We start from the raw sequence: 14,291 nt of genomic DNA, 5'->3' as shown, positions 1-14,291 counted from the left end.
GCGATAAATTGGGCTTCTTGTACCACAGGTAAGGGCTAAGGGGGTTAGATCTGTTGAGAAAAGGCTCCTTGATACTGTGTCTTCCTTTCAACTAACACAACATATTTTATCTCCCACTCGCCGCCGTGGGAACAATATCCCTTCACTTTTAGACCTCATTTTTATATTTGATTGGGATTCTGTTCATGACCTTTCCCACCTTCCCTCCCTTGATAAATGCGATCATGATGTTCTCACTTTCTCTTTCGACCTCCAGTGTTCCCTTCCGGTGCCCATTTCCCCGTCTACACGCTTTGCCTATAGTCGTGGGGACTATGATCTATTTCGCGCTGCACTGCTTGCGAAGGATTGGTCAGCCGTCCTCGATGCCCCTACCCCGGACGAAATGCTTGATATCCTTCTCCTTTACGTTACTGAAGCCAGGGACGTGTCGGTGCCCTTGATCGCCATTAAACCTACTAAACGTTCGGGTCTGTTGAGGGAGCCCAGTGATTCTTTCAGAAAATTTTCTTCGGGGGGGTTTCTTATACATTCGGGGGTGCCGGTATCCAGTGGCGAGCGTCGCGCTCCCGGCACGCTTGGCAGTGGCGTCGGAAAAAGGGGAACCTCTGGGGGGGGCGGTAGAATTTAACCTGACAGAAACACTCAGCCCTGGTGGTCCAAGGAAACCGAGCACCTAATTCGAGACAATTAGCGTTCTGCCTTTCGTATATTCAGAGCGTCACCTTCTACTGACAACAGACACGCATTTGCGAAAAAACGTAACTTACTTACTAAACACATTCGTTCCGCGAAATATAAGTACGAAGCCCGTTTAATTGATGAAATCCCTACCAATCCCAAGGCGCTCTACTCGCGTGTTTCCCGTTCTCTTAAACCCAAACCCTCTCTGATGGTGGTGGAGAACTCGGCGGGGGTATTAATCCGCGATCCAGTTGAGGTGGTAACGGCGCTTAACGATTTCTTTAGCTCCGTGTTCACCCGCGAGCCCGATTTGGAGGCGGTATATCTGGGTGATTTTTTCGCTGGTTTTGACCGTTCTGAGCCCTCTGATTTTGTTTTCAGTCCCCGGGCCCTAGACTTTGGCCTATCGTATTCCACAGTCCGACGATATTTAAAGCGACTGCCCAGAGCCTGATGACCTTCATCCGCGATTACTTTCAGAGGGTTCAGCCATCTTAGCTTCCCCTCTATTAGCTATTTTCAATTACTCTCTTTCTTCTGGTCGTCTTCCACTTTTATGGAAGCGGGCTAATGTTACCGCGATCAAAAAACTTCCTAACTCCAATGCGGTTGACACTTTTAAGGGTATAAGTCTAACCTGTCTGCCGTGTAAGGAACTGGAGACCAGCGTACGAGATTCCTTGGTGGCGTTCCTTACTAGCCGATCTTTCTTCTCGAGAGACCAACAAGGGTTTCTCTTAAAGGGGCTCCAAAGTTCGGTGGCAAAATGTGTGTAAAGTCAGTTAAGTGCGAAATTTACGGTTAACTCTGCCCGCCTCTGGTAAGGCCGAGTGAGGGGTTGGGGGAAAGGAAAAGCATGCTCAATTTCCTTTTTTTTTTGCCACCGAACTTTGGAGCCCCTTTAAGACGTTCGTGTTTTACGAACCTCCTCTCAACCCTTGAGGAAGTCACTACGTGCCTAAATTTGGGGCATTCCGTTGACTTGGTCTATTTAGACCTACACAAGGCGTTCGATACGGTCCCGCATTCGCTGCTTATTCGGAAACTTGAGTATTTAGGGGTTCCACCTTTGATTGTCAATTGGATCGCGGATTTTTTGAGTGGTCGAACGCAACGTGTGGTCCCGCGTGGGGTCAGTTCAGAATGGTGTGAGGTGACCAGTGGGGTGCCTCAGGGAACTGTGTTAGGCCCAACTCTTTTTGTTATATTTATTAATGATCTTCCTTTGCTAATCAAGGAGTCTTTTCTCAAATTGTTTGCTGATGACAATAAGATTGGTCATAAAATAGCTTCACCGACTGATTCGCTATTACTCCAACGGGACATTGATGTTTTGGCCCATTGGGTCTCCTCGAATGGTATGAGCTTAAATACTACTAAATCGGTTGTTCTCCATTGTGGGGCTAATAATCCTTGCTATAAGTGCAGTTTGGGGTGTAAAGCGATAGAGGCGCATGCTGTGGTTCGGGACTTTGGGGTCACGCTTTCAGGCTATATGTTCGGGGATACCCATAGCAAAGCCGCTTCTGCGCGCGGTACAAGAGCTTTATATATGCTGCGAAGATCATTCTCTCATTTTAGTGTCAAATCTTTCCAAATCCTGTACAGTGTCTACATTCGCCCTCACTTAGACTACTGTTCCAGAATTTGCCCCCCCCCCCCCCCCCCCACCTGTTCAATGACATTGAGAAGCTGGAAAGGGTGCGAAGAAAGGCCACGAAGCTAGTTTAAGGGTTCAGAACCTTACCATATGATGAAAGGTTGGGTCTTCCGTCCCTTAAAGACCGACGTCTTCGCGCTGACTGAGTTGAAACCTTCAAAATCATTTATGGCCCGTATGATATTACTGCAGTTGACTTCTTCGACATCAAGTGGGAGGGCCGAAAGGCTCCCACAATCCGTAAAAAGTGGTGCAACGGGGTAGCTTCACTCAACGGGTTGTTACATTTTGGACTGATCTCCCGGCTGCCGTTAAGACCAAATCCTCCGTTTCGGCCTTCAAGTGTCGATTAGATACATATCAAAACTGGAGCTGATCTTTTTTTCAATTAAGCAATACTTACTAAATATTAGTCTTTTTTATTATTATTACAGTCGCTTCATATGTATCTTTTTTTTTTGTGAAATTCTGTTTTTTTTTATTTTCGTTTTTCGGGCACTATCATTGTATCAATATTAATGTAAATAGTTTCATTTGTTTTGAGCGTTATAGTATCTTTTGTATCAAGAATCAAGGCCCAATAAGTGTACAGCTTTTTTATCCTGAATTAAACAAATTGTTATTGTTATCATTAGAAAGATGACGGATTTTTATAAGAGTGGCGGTGGATATCATGAGAAAGATGGCGGATTTTTATAAGAGTGGCGGTGGATATCATGAGAAAGATGGCGGATTTTATAAGAGTGGCGGTGGATATCATGAGAAAGATCGCGGATTTTTATAAGAGTGGCGGTGGATATCATGAGAAAGATGGCGGATTTTTATAAGAGTGGCGGTGGATATCATGAGAAAGATGGCGGATTTTTATAAGAGTGGCGGTGGATATCATTAGAAAGATGGCGGATTTTTATAAGAGTGGCGGTGGATATCATGAGAAAGATGGCGGATTTTTATAAGAGTGGCGGTAGATATCATGAGAAAGATCGCGGATTTTTATAAGAGTGGCGGTGGATATCATGAGAAAGATGGCGGATTTTTATAAGAGTGGCGGTGGATATCATGAGAAAGATGGCGGATTTTTATAAGAGTGGCGGTGGATATCATGAGAAAGATGGCGGATTTTTATAAGAGTGGCGGTGGATATCATTAGAAAGATGGCGGATTTTTATAAGAGTGGCGGTGGATATCATGAGAAAGATGGCGGATTTTTATAAGAGTGGCGGTGGATATCATGAGAAAGATGGCGGATTTTTATAAGAGTGGCGGTGGATATCATGAGAAAGATCGCGGATTTTTATAAGAGTGGCGGTGGATATCATGAGAAAGATGGCGGATTTTTATAAGAGTGGCGGTGGATATCATGAGAAAGATGGCGGATTTTTATAAGAGTGGCGGTGGATATCATGAGAAAGATGGCGGATTTTTATAAGAGTGGCGGTGGATATCATTAGAAAGATGGCGGATTTTTATAAGAGTGGCGGTGGATATCATGAGAAAGATGGCGGATTTTTATAAGAGTGGCGGTGGATATCATGAGAAAGATGGCGGATTTTTATAAGAGTGGCGGTGGATATCATTAGAAAGATGGCGGATTTTTATAAGAGTGGCGGTGGATATCATGAGAAAGATGGCGGATTTTTATAAGAGTGGCGGTGGATATCATGAGAAAGATGGCGGATTTTTATAAGAGTGGCGGTGGATATCATGAGAAAGATGGCGGATTTTTATAAGAGTGGCGGTGGATATCATGAGAAAGATGGCGGATTTTTATAAGAGTGGCGGTGGATATCATTAGAAAGATGGCGGATTTTTATAAGAGTGGCGGTGGATATCATGAGAAAGATGGCGGATTTTTATAAGAGTGGCGGTGGATATCATTAGAAAGATGGCGGATTTTTATAAGAGTGGCGGTGGATATCATGAGAAAGATGGCGGATTTTTATAAGAGTGGCGGTGGATATCATGAGAAAGATGGCGGATTTTTATAAGAGTGGCGGTGGATATCATGAGAAAGATGGCGGATTTTTATAAGAGTGGCGGTGGATATCATGAGAAAGATGGCGGATTTTTATAAGAGTGGCGGTGGATATCATTAGAAAGATGGCGGATTTTTATAAGAGTGGCGGTGGATATCATGAGAAAGATGGCGGATTTTTATAAGAGTGGCGGTGGATATCATTAGAAAGATGGCGGATTTTTATAAGAGTGGCGGTGGATATCATGAGAAAGATGGCGGATTTTTATAAGAGTGGCGGTGGATATCATGAGAAAGATGGCGGATTTTTATAAGAGTGGCGGTGGATATCATTAGAAAGATGGCGGATTTTTATAAGAGTGGCGGTGGATATCATGAGAAAGATGGCGGATTTTTATAAGAGTGGCGGTGGATATCATGAGAAAGATGGCGGATTTTTATAAGAGTGGCGGTGGATATCATGAGAAAGATGGCGGATTTTTATAAGAGTGGCGGTGGATATCATGAGAAAGATGGCGGATTTCTTCAGAGTCTAAGGGACTTTTGTACACTACAGTGTGTTTTATGAAATTTTCTAATAATTTTGCTGTGGATGGGGCGGTAATTATATCTACTTGTAAGGCATAGCCTTCTTCTTTACATTTAGATTTTTCGTGACAGTTGGCATGATCGTTTTGAAAATAGTGAACTATGTTCAATAAATAAATTTTAAATTTTTCGGGGTCGCCCTCGCAATTGTCCATGGCCCAGTAAAAATGATTTCGTGTTGGGGCACCCTTATCTCGTAACTGAGGCTGCCATGACACTCCTATATTTTTATAGCCTTTTGTTAGTTTTTTAATATCTCTCATTACCGCCTTAGCAACGTGCCATCTGTCATTTGATTTTTTTTATGTTTCCCTTTTCACGTACTAATTTGTTTACTGATAAGTTTCTGTCGTGAACGTGCTTGGATATTTTTACATTATTTTTGGAAAAATGTTCGTATAAACTATTGGTCCCTAGAACTTCATGTTTTTGGCTACAGTTTTCATCGTCTTTCGTCACTATTTGTAAATTTAGTACTTTATGGGTGTGAAGTCCTAGGGCGACAATGTCGGCTGAAAATGAGTTATTCCTCTGCGCTTATCCCTGAAATATATTCAAACTCGGGAACACCTGACGACTACGAACCTGAAGTCCCTTTTCAAATTTGAAAATTGCCAATGAAAATCCCAAAAAACTAAAAAAATAATTGTTAATATACTAAATTTAGGTAAATGGTTCCAGCAAAAAAATATATAGAACTCTGCTGGGGGCTTATTCTTTAAACATTCGAAATCCAGTTTTCGAACTTCGAGATCTCGACGAATGGTATTCTGTAAAGATTTCGAATACGCATAAATCAATGCAAATTGTCGAAGTCGATCTTGACATGGTATTGGGTGTCGAGATTTAGGCCGCGTTCAGTACCAGCAAACTGTTGGAAGAGCCGCTTATTTTGTTGATAAACGCAATCGTGACGTCACAGCACGCGGGAAGGCTAGTTGCAGACGACACGACAGACGATGGACCAATAACGCTGTCCGAAACTAGTCGGGTTATTTTTCTTTTTAAATAAATTATCTTGTGCACTTTTAGATTTCGTTGTTTTTATTATTTATTCTCATACTTTTGTGCAAGTCGCTAGACAACTAATTAAATATTTATCATAACAAAATAAATGTCGCGATCCATTTAGATGCCACAAAAAATTATCTCTGGATCCTCTTTAAAAAAAATGGTGTTTCGAAAAGTCCGTGCTTATCAAAGCACGATCTGGCGAGGACATTAAACCAGGCGCGTGTGCCGTTAAAGGGAATAGAACCTCCAACGCGTTCTTTATGGAAGACCCCATCAATTTCCTGTATTCCCTTCACAATCAGCGATTATCAGCGCCGCAAGTGTGAAAAGGCATGGGAGGCAGCGGGTAATATTGGAACCCTCGGAGGGCGACAGAAATACCAGAGGTTATATTCTCTTTAACTTGATCGTCATTGAGAAGTTCCACTTGGAACAATCACAGAGTTAAAGTGAAAAACTGAGTGCCCAAGAAGAAAATCAGCCTCTTTCCCAACCACAAGAATCCAACCAGGCGGTATACACATTTAAATATGCGTTAATTACTATTAAATTGCATGGCACAGTGTTTTCAAATCGACGTTTTGCGGCCAAAATTAAATACCGATAAAATGTAACATAACATTATATATTCTTATGTGATTTTGTGCGTAGAATCTGAAAACATTTTTTTCTAAGTGACACCAGGAGGCCAAACGTTTTCTTTACGGAATTTTTCAGGATTTTTTGGCGCAATTTATGTTAAGGGTGGTCATAGACGTTACTTGAAAGTTTAGTAAGTCTATAACAAATACAACCGCTGAAAATTGAATATAAAGCTTGAAATTTCATCAAAATGTGGCATTTTCAAATGGCTTTTTTGTAAAAGAGCGCAAGTGAATGCGAGTAATTTTAGAAATATCTCGTGACGAATTTTGTGTAGAATACAATGCAAAAACGATGCGAGGTAAACGTCGTCAAGGTGTGTAGATACAGCAACTTTTATAACACGCAAAAAATCATATTTTCATCGGGAATTTTATCGTTTCTTTTATCATCTTGTTTTCTTTTAAACTACTACACAACGTACCATAGGAGGATAACGTATAACTTTTCCCACCATCTGTTCTTATCTGTCGGGTTATCTAAAACATTATATACGAACATAGTAAAAAAGAATACCTGTAAATAGTTGGCGGGATTTCGAACTTGGACGGCTTACGTTTACATTTTTATGTCGACCGCCGCGCATTATTCGAGGAAATTACGTATATTTTAAAAAAATTAGTGACAATTAAAACAATATTGAAGATTAGAGCCCTTTGCAGTGGCGGCTTAAAAAGGCTGGGTCCCCGGGGCGACAATGTTTTGTGACACCCCCAGGACCATGCAGAAGTTGTCACGGGTCCTTGGTTTGCCCCCCCCCCCTCGAGCCCAAAAACATTCTTCAAGTTTTATCGTTGTGATTCTTGGCTACCCTGGTACCCGGGGCGGACCGCCCCCCTCGCCCCCCTTTAGCCGCCACTGGCCCTTTGGAGCCATTTTTAACTAAAATTCAGATATTCCATTCATAACTTCCTCTTCGCGATTCCAGCAGGCTAAATAAAGAATAGGTAAAGTGTTGATTAAAACCTTCGGAATATGGATATGCGCAAATTTTATGATTATAATTAGGCGTAGGGCTCAATTTAAGTCAATTCAATAGTTTATTATATTAATAAAAATTTAGTATTTAATATCCTCTTTGAAATATCCTGCACTATTAACTTGTAAGTTCGATTTATCCGGATTACTTATTTCATTCAAACGTAATCGGGTCAATTTCGAAATTTACGCCGATGTGACGTCCGTCCAGAACTACCTTTCAGTGTCTTAAAGGGGCTCCAAGGCCGAGTGAGGGGTTGGGGGGGGGGGGATGAAAAGCATGCTCAATTTTCTTTTTTTTGCCACCGAACTTTGGAGCCCCTTTATCACTAGTTGTATTATATTTTTCCCTTTCTTAAAAAGTTAAGATGCCGGGAGTGGCTCACTCCTGTAATCCCAGGCGTCCGGGAGGCAGAGTTTGTGGATGGCCGTGTGAGGACGACCACTAATCCCCCAACGGGTGGTTGTCATACTTCCGCCACGGGTGTCCCAACCCTATCCCCAAGTATCCCCCCGTTGGCGTGGCCGTAACACATATCTCGCACCTGATTAATCAATTGTCCCACCCGTTACAATCGCTCATAACGAGCTTCTAAAAAAAAAAAAAAGTTAAGATGCAACTGCGTAGCGAATGCCAATTTTAAAACATTTGGGCTACCGCGTACGGTTTTTTGGTTGTTTTGGACAAAATTTCTTAACTTGTAATGGCAAACATTCATCAAGATCTGGTTAAATCGATCTCGGACGCCGAGGCTAGCTGTAGACTAGTTTTGGAAGTGAGAAGACACATTAAAAAAATAATGAATCTTACCAACTAACACGCTAATTAAACATTGTAAGGTATAAAGATTTGGTTGAGATTTTCATGAAGAAACACGAACTCGAAGAAGAATTACGAATCTGTTTAGAGAAAATTAAGTGTACATTACGTTTTACGTTCCACGAAACGGAAGAACAGTCGGTAATTACAAAAATTAAGTACTTAAAATGCCAGTTTCGAAAGAAATACGAAAGCTGCTTGGTTGGATACTCCTTTCACCATTCAAAGACTCGAAACTACACCAGATACTGATAACCCGCCAAACAAGAGTGGTTTAGGAAGGCCAACTATATAGATTGGCAACTGATGAGTTCGCGATCAAAAAAAAGACAAGTGGCAGCTCTATCGAGTAGCTTGACTGAGCAACCTTTGCCGAAAGTTTTGAAGACTGTCCAGCAGGGCCGTCTTCTTAAGGCATGGGCTAAATGGTCTACAGCCCAGGGCCCCCAGCCAGTTTTAGGGCCCCGGAAAGGCCTGCCATACAGTATCTACTCTAGGGATAAGGGTTTAGTTAGTTAAATATTATTTATGCTAATTTAATATTATGTATCTTTTAGTTACGTCTAAAGTAATTTGACTCATCGCCACATCGCGTATCATACGGGACCAACAATTTCTAAAACCTAACAGAGTCACTGTCAGTAAAAATCTTATTTTCAGTAGGCCTATGTTATACTTTTGAAATTAAAAGTTTTGGTTTGATTATTGTGTAGTTGAATTTGGACAACGGACATACAAAGGCTGACCGTTGGGGATCAATAAGGTCTTAAGAAATAATTTAGCCCAGGGCCCCAAATGGTCTTCAGACGGGCCTGCTGTCCAGTTGAGTACTATGCGAGCTGGACAAAACACCTTGTCGAATCTTTTAAAAGAAGCCCTTAAAAGTCCAAAAAGGAAAGCACAGATCCTCAATAACTTTAAAGAAATAAACAATATACGTAGATATACACCGCCAGAGGCATTTGCTCTAATAATGGATGAAAACGGTTAAAACTTACAATAGTTTGCGAGAAGGTGCTAAATCCCATGGTATTGATTTATATCTACCGTACTCGGAAATCCTTGAAATAAAAAAAAAACAGACTAGACCGGCGGAACTAGTGAAAGTTTCAGATATATTTGCAGTACTACCTCTGCAAACACTTAAATCACACAGCTTCTCGCATTGTGGAACTTCAATCTGAAGTGCTTAATAGGTGTTTTGATATATTACAAGTAGGTACGAACGAACTGAATTTAACTTTATTTCTGTCTTGGGGATTTGACGGAAGTACCGGGCACTCACGGTACAAGCAGAAATATTTAAATACCAGCACTTTACATGACGATGATCAGAGCCTATAGTCAGTTGCAGGCTAAGAAAGACAAAATATATAGTACAGTCGGCGCAAGGATACCTCAGACCATTTCCGGCCAGTTGACCGCGCGTAATTTAAATTTGACCACTTTACGGTCAATTTCAAATTTCGTGATTTTCATCGTCTTTTCGCGCCATCTAGGAACCGAAATGGGAATCTATTTTTTAATTTCATGTTGTCATGAGTTTAATTATTTAATGCAGCTAAAGAAAGTTCGATAATTGAAGCTCCAAATATTTTAAATAGCCCAAGAGGTTACTATAAAAAGCATGATAAAGGTTTATTGTTAACAAATAAAGAGAAAAATATAATTTTAAACGTCTATAGCTCATTAAGACAATGTTACCCCCAAGAAAGCGTGGTAACTATTTTAAAAGAAACTACCTATTTAACTGGTAAGACGTAGAAATAAATTTACAAAAAATAAATAATTATACATACTATTTTAAATTTAAGAATTATAGGAATGTCTTATCTTTTAAATTTGCTCTCCACCACAATTATGAAATTAAAAAATAAAGATTCCAATTTCGGTCTCTAGGTGGCGCTAAAAGACGACAAAAAGAGCAAAATTCGAATTTGACCGTAAAATGGCCAAATTCAAATTTCGCGCGGTGGAATGACCGGAAACGATCTGAGGCATCCTTGCGCCGATTGTACTATATATTTTGTCTTTCTTAGCCTGCAACTCACTTTTTGCCACCACCGTTATTCCACCGCAGTTAAAATCGGAGAATGGGCACGTTTTATGGAATAATTAACCAAACGCCTCAATCTGCGCGATATTGCCGACCTTTGAGACTTGTCTTTTGTAAAGAGACCTCTCAGGTAATTAAAGAAGAAAAGAATCCCCTGTAGCGCATGAAGTCATTTTAGGGTCGGTGTACGGTCGAAAAGTCGCTTTATAGTCGACGACCAAATGCCTACCTAAAACTGTAATTCCATTTTTGGGACTATTTATGGTCGCTATGCCGACCATTATCCGACTTAAAATAGACCTTACATTTAATGGATTCGACATTAGCTTTATAAAAAAGACCATATGTATTTAGGAAAAGCAAGAATGTATTGAAGTTACTAAGAATATTTGAGCATAGCATTAACCCCTGGTACCATCCTCACAGCTTTTGTGGAGAAAGTTCGTCTGCATTTAAGGCGCATTCAAGGTTATACCATATAGCAAGAATGGGAAAGCAGACGAATTTAAGCTACAAAGGCTGCGAGGATGGGAATCAGAATCCTGTAGTCCAATATTCTTAGTCACTTCAATACATTCTTGGGAAAAGGGGATATTTTCATTATTTTCTGACTATTAGAGGATTTTCTGAGATAATTTTTTATTCACTTTTATTTTCTCTTCAAACTTATTTGTATTTGAAAAACGCGGCATCTAATAATTAGATCAGTTTTGGGTTGGAAATAAGCATTAATGTAAAGTCGGCCCGACGTCGTTTCGGAGTCGGTTCTTAGGTCTATTAAAAGGCGGTAAAGAGTCGACGTTTTGTAGGCGGCCGACGGTCGGCCGACCCTTTTACCCTAAGGACATTTCGACCCTAAATCCAAAGGTCGGCTGACTTTAGTGCTTAGTACCTTTTGACCGAGGTGGGCAAACATTGTGAGCGTTCATTTTTGAAAATCCTCTCGAAACGAGTGAGCACTTCAAATACGAAGGTCGGTTGGTCTTGTTAAGCGAGAAAGAGAAATTGAGCCAGCTCAGGGTGATCGCCGATTAGTTCGCTCAGCAGCGTTGCCAGGTCGTTTTTGAGAAAGTCGCCCAAACGTTATTTCAAAGTAGCCCAATTTGTCGCCCAAAATAAATTCTGTCTTTCTTAAATAGCCCAATTTGTCAGCCAAAGTAAAACATTAATAACCAAATGGTACTAGCTCACTTAAACTAAATTTTTAAATCAAACCAACCATTTTATTAAAAAATTTAGAAGTTACATTATACTAATTGGTTATACATTGATTGGTTGAATGCGTTTAAAAGTGCAGTTGGAGGCACAAATTCCGAACATTATATGTTTATTCGCGCTAGTCCGAATTTAAAATATAATATACTAGACAATAAATCGAGATTCATTCGGTTTCTAAGATCAGTTTTCGTCAAGTTCACTTGGGAGAAAACTCGTTCTACTTGTGCGTTAGAAATTGGTAAACTTAAAAGCTTAATTGCACCTTCAGCTAATTCCCTCATTATGTGCTCTCCAGAGGACCAGAGGCATCTTGAAAACGGTATACGTCTATCCAAGGAGGATAGGAAGGGAGGCGAAGTGGGAGGGATGAACAGCCAGCATCCATGTAAGAAGCTTAGCGCGCGCTCGGCGGGAAAATTTCGGAAAAATGGTGACAAGATTGCGGCCGCTACGCTACGTGTTGCCGCCATTTTTCCGAAATTTTTCCGCCGAGCGCGCGCTAAGCTTCTTACAAGGATGCTGGCGCGTTTATAATTCCTACTTCGCCTCCCTTCCTATCCTCCTTGGTCTATCCAAAATTCACTTGCATTTGTTTTATTTTCCCAGACTAGAGAATAGTTGATTTTATAAAATGTCTTTACGCTTGCCCAACTTGTTGAAATGTTGCCCTGTAATAGTTCAGCCAATACCTAAGAATGAGTTTATAAGCTCTTTAGTGGGATAGAAAACGGATCCACAGCTGAAGCGGGGAGGCAACATTTCAACAAGATGGCCAAGGTTATTTTATAAAAAGAACTATTGAGCAATCGAAGTTTAAAAAAAATAATGGCAAATCGTTCAACACTCGGGGCCATTTATTAGTACATGTTCGGGATAAATTTTATCTAACTTCCTAACAACATTTAAAAGGCTTGTTGACCGTAATTGTCGATTTAAACATTACACATTTACACTTTTGACTTTGTCACTTTCTTATCTTTGTTATCTTATATCAAAAAAACCAGAAAAACAAACATGTGTTCGACCAATTTTGAAAATAGCACGGGCGAGCCTAAAAAATAGATTTACTGAAAGGAGCCCAAAAATCGCCCAAATCGCCCAAGCATTTTTTTTTTGTCTCCAATCGGTTTGAAAGTAGCCCAAATTGGGCGACTTTTCGCCCAACTGGCAACCCTGTCGCTCAGTCAGTGATTTTTCACGGCGCGGTGAGCGAGATCGGCTGATCGACCCGCTAGCCTGCTCAATTTTAAGCGCCACCTCCCCTAGCGGCGGGATAATTCGTTCACTAGAAATTGCCGATGGCGGGCTGAGTGAGATATATAAAATACCATCCTAAGTTGAAGGATTAAAACTTGGGCGCCACCCACCCTCAGGATACCCGGGTTGGCAAACCAATACAAAAGCTGTTGAGGCCATGTCATTTCCTATCGTTTGATATATAATTTACCATCCTATCAGGGGTGAATTAACCATTGGGCAGAGTTGGCACGTGCCTAGGGCGGAATTTTTCTAGGGGCGCCAAAACTCTGATAAAGCCCCAAGGTCCAAGTACTTGGCTTGCCCCTACTTACAAGGAGACGACCCGAGGTGTAACGCACCGATTTAGTTCAAACTCGGGGGTTTGGTAGACCTTTATGTAACTTGAAACACCCTAAAGGGAAATGTCTCCATAGGCAACCGTTTTGCCATGGCAACCAAAAATGTTTTTGACAACACAAAATGGAAATTTTCCCATAGAAAATAACATGGGAATCTGACCAATATTAAGGGTACCCCTGTAAAAAATTTTGAAAATGCTAAAAATAGAAAATATAAATAAGAAATTAATGAAAAAGTTCGAAGTTGATTAAAATCTTTACAGGGGTACCCTTACATTTGGTCAGATTCCCATGTTATATTCAATAGGAAAATTTCCATTTTGTATTGTCAAAAACATTTTTGGTTGCCATGGCAAAACGGTTGCCTATGGAGACATATCCCTTTAGGGTGTTTCAAGTTACATGAAGGTCTACCAAACACCCGAGTTTGAACCAAATCGGTGCGTTACACCTCGGGTCGTTTCCTTGTTAGTTGACCAGCCCGTTATGCAATGCCCAGGGGCGAAAAATGTTTCTGTGCCTAAAGGCGCCAAAAGGCTTGATCCGCCCCTGCATCCTATGTTAAAGAGTGGCCACCGCCCACCCTCAGGATACCCGGGTGGGCAACCCAATACAAAAGCTGTTGAGGCCATGTGATTTCCTAGCGTTAGATAGACGGAACGTATCAAAGGTGAAATAGGTAAGCAAAACCCGACGAACATAATTCTTTTAAATTATTATTATTCTTAAACTGGGATTCAAATGTGTTTTTTTAGGAAATTTATATTAAACATTTGGGTAGTTTAGGCACCAAAAGTCATGTAAAATCGGAAATTCATAAAAAAATACCCATTAATTTAATTTTGCAGAATAGAAATTAATAGAATATGTCATTCTCGAACTTTATATTATATCGGTGATTAAATTGGTATTTTCTTAGAGCAGATATTTAATATGGATTATTAACAACTGCATAAATCATATTATTTCAATAATGTATTTATGTACTAAGAATATGGAAAGACGGAGATTCTGTCCCCATGGTCGCATACTTTGCCGCTAAGTTCGACTGCTTTGGA

Source organism: Leiobunum rupestre, chromosome 9 (genome assembly GCF_980474605.1).
Source record: "Leiobunum rupestre chromosome 9, qqLeiRupe1.1.hap1, whole genome shotgun sequence".
Lineage (NCBI taxonomy): Eukaryota > Metazoa > Arthropoda > Arachnida > Opiliones > Sclerosomatidae > Leiobunum > Leiobunum rupestre.
This window is presented reverse-complemented; position numbering follows the sequence as displayed.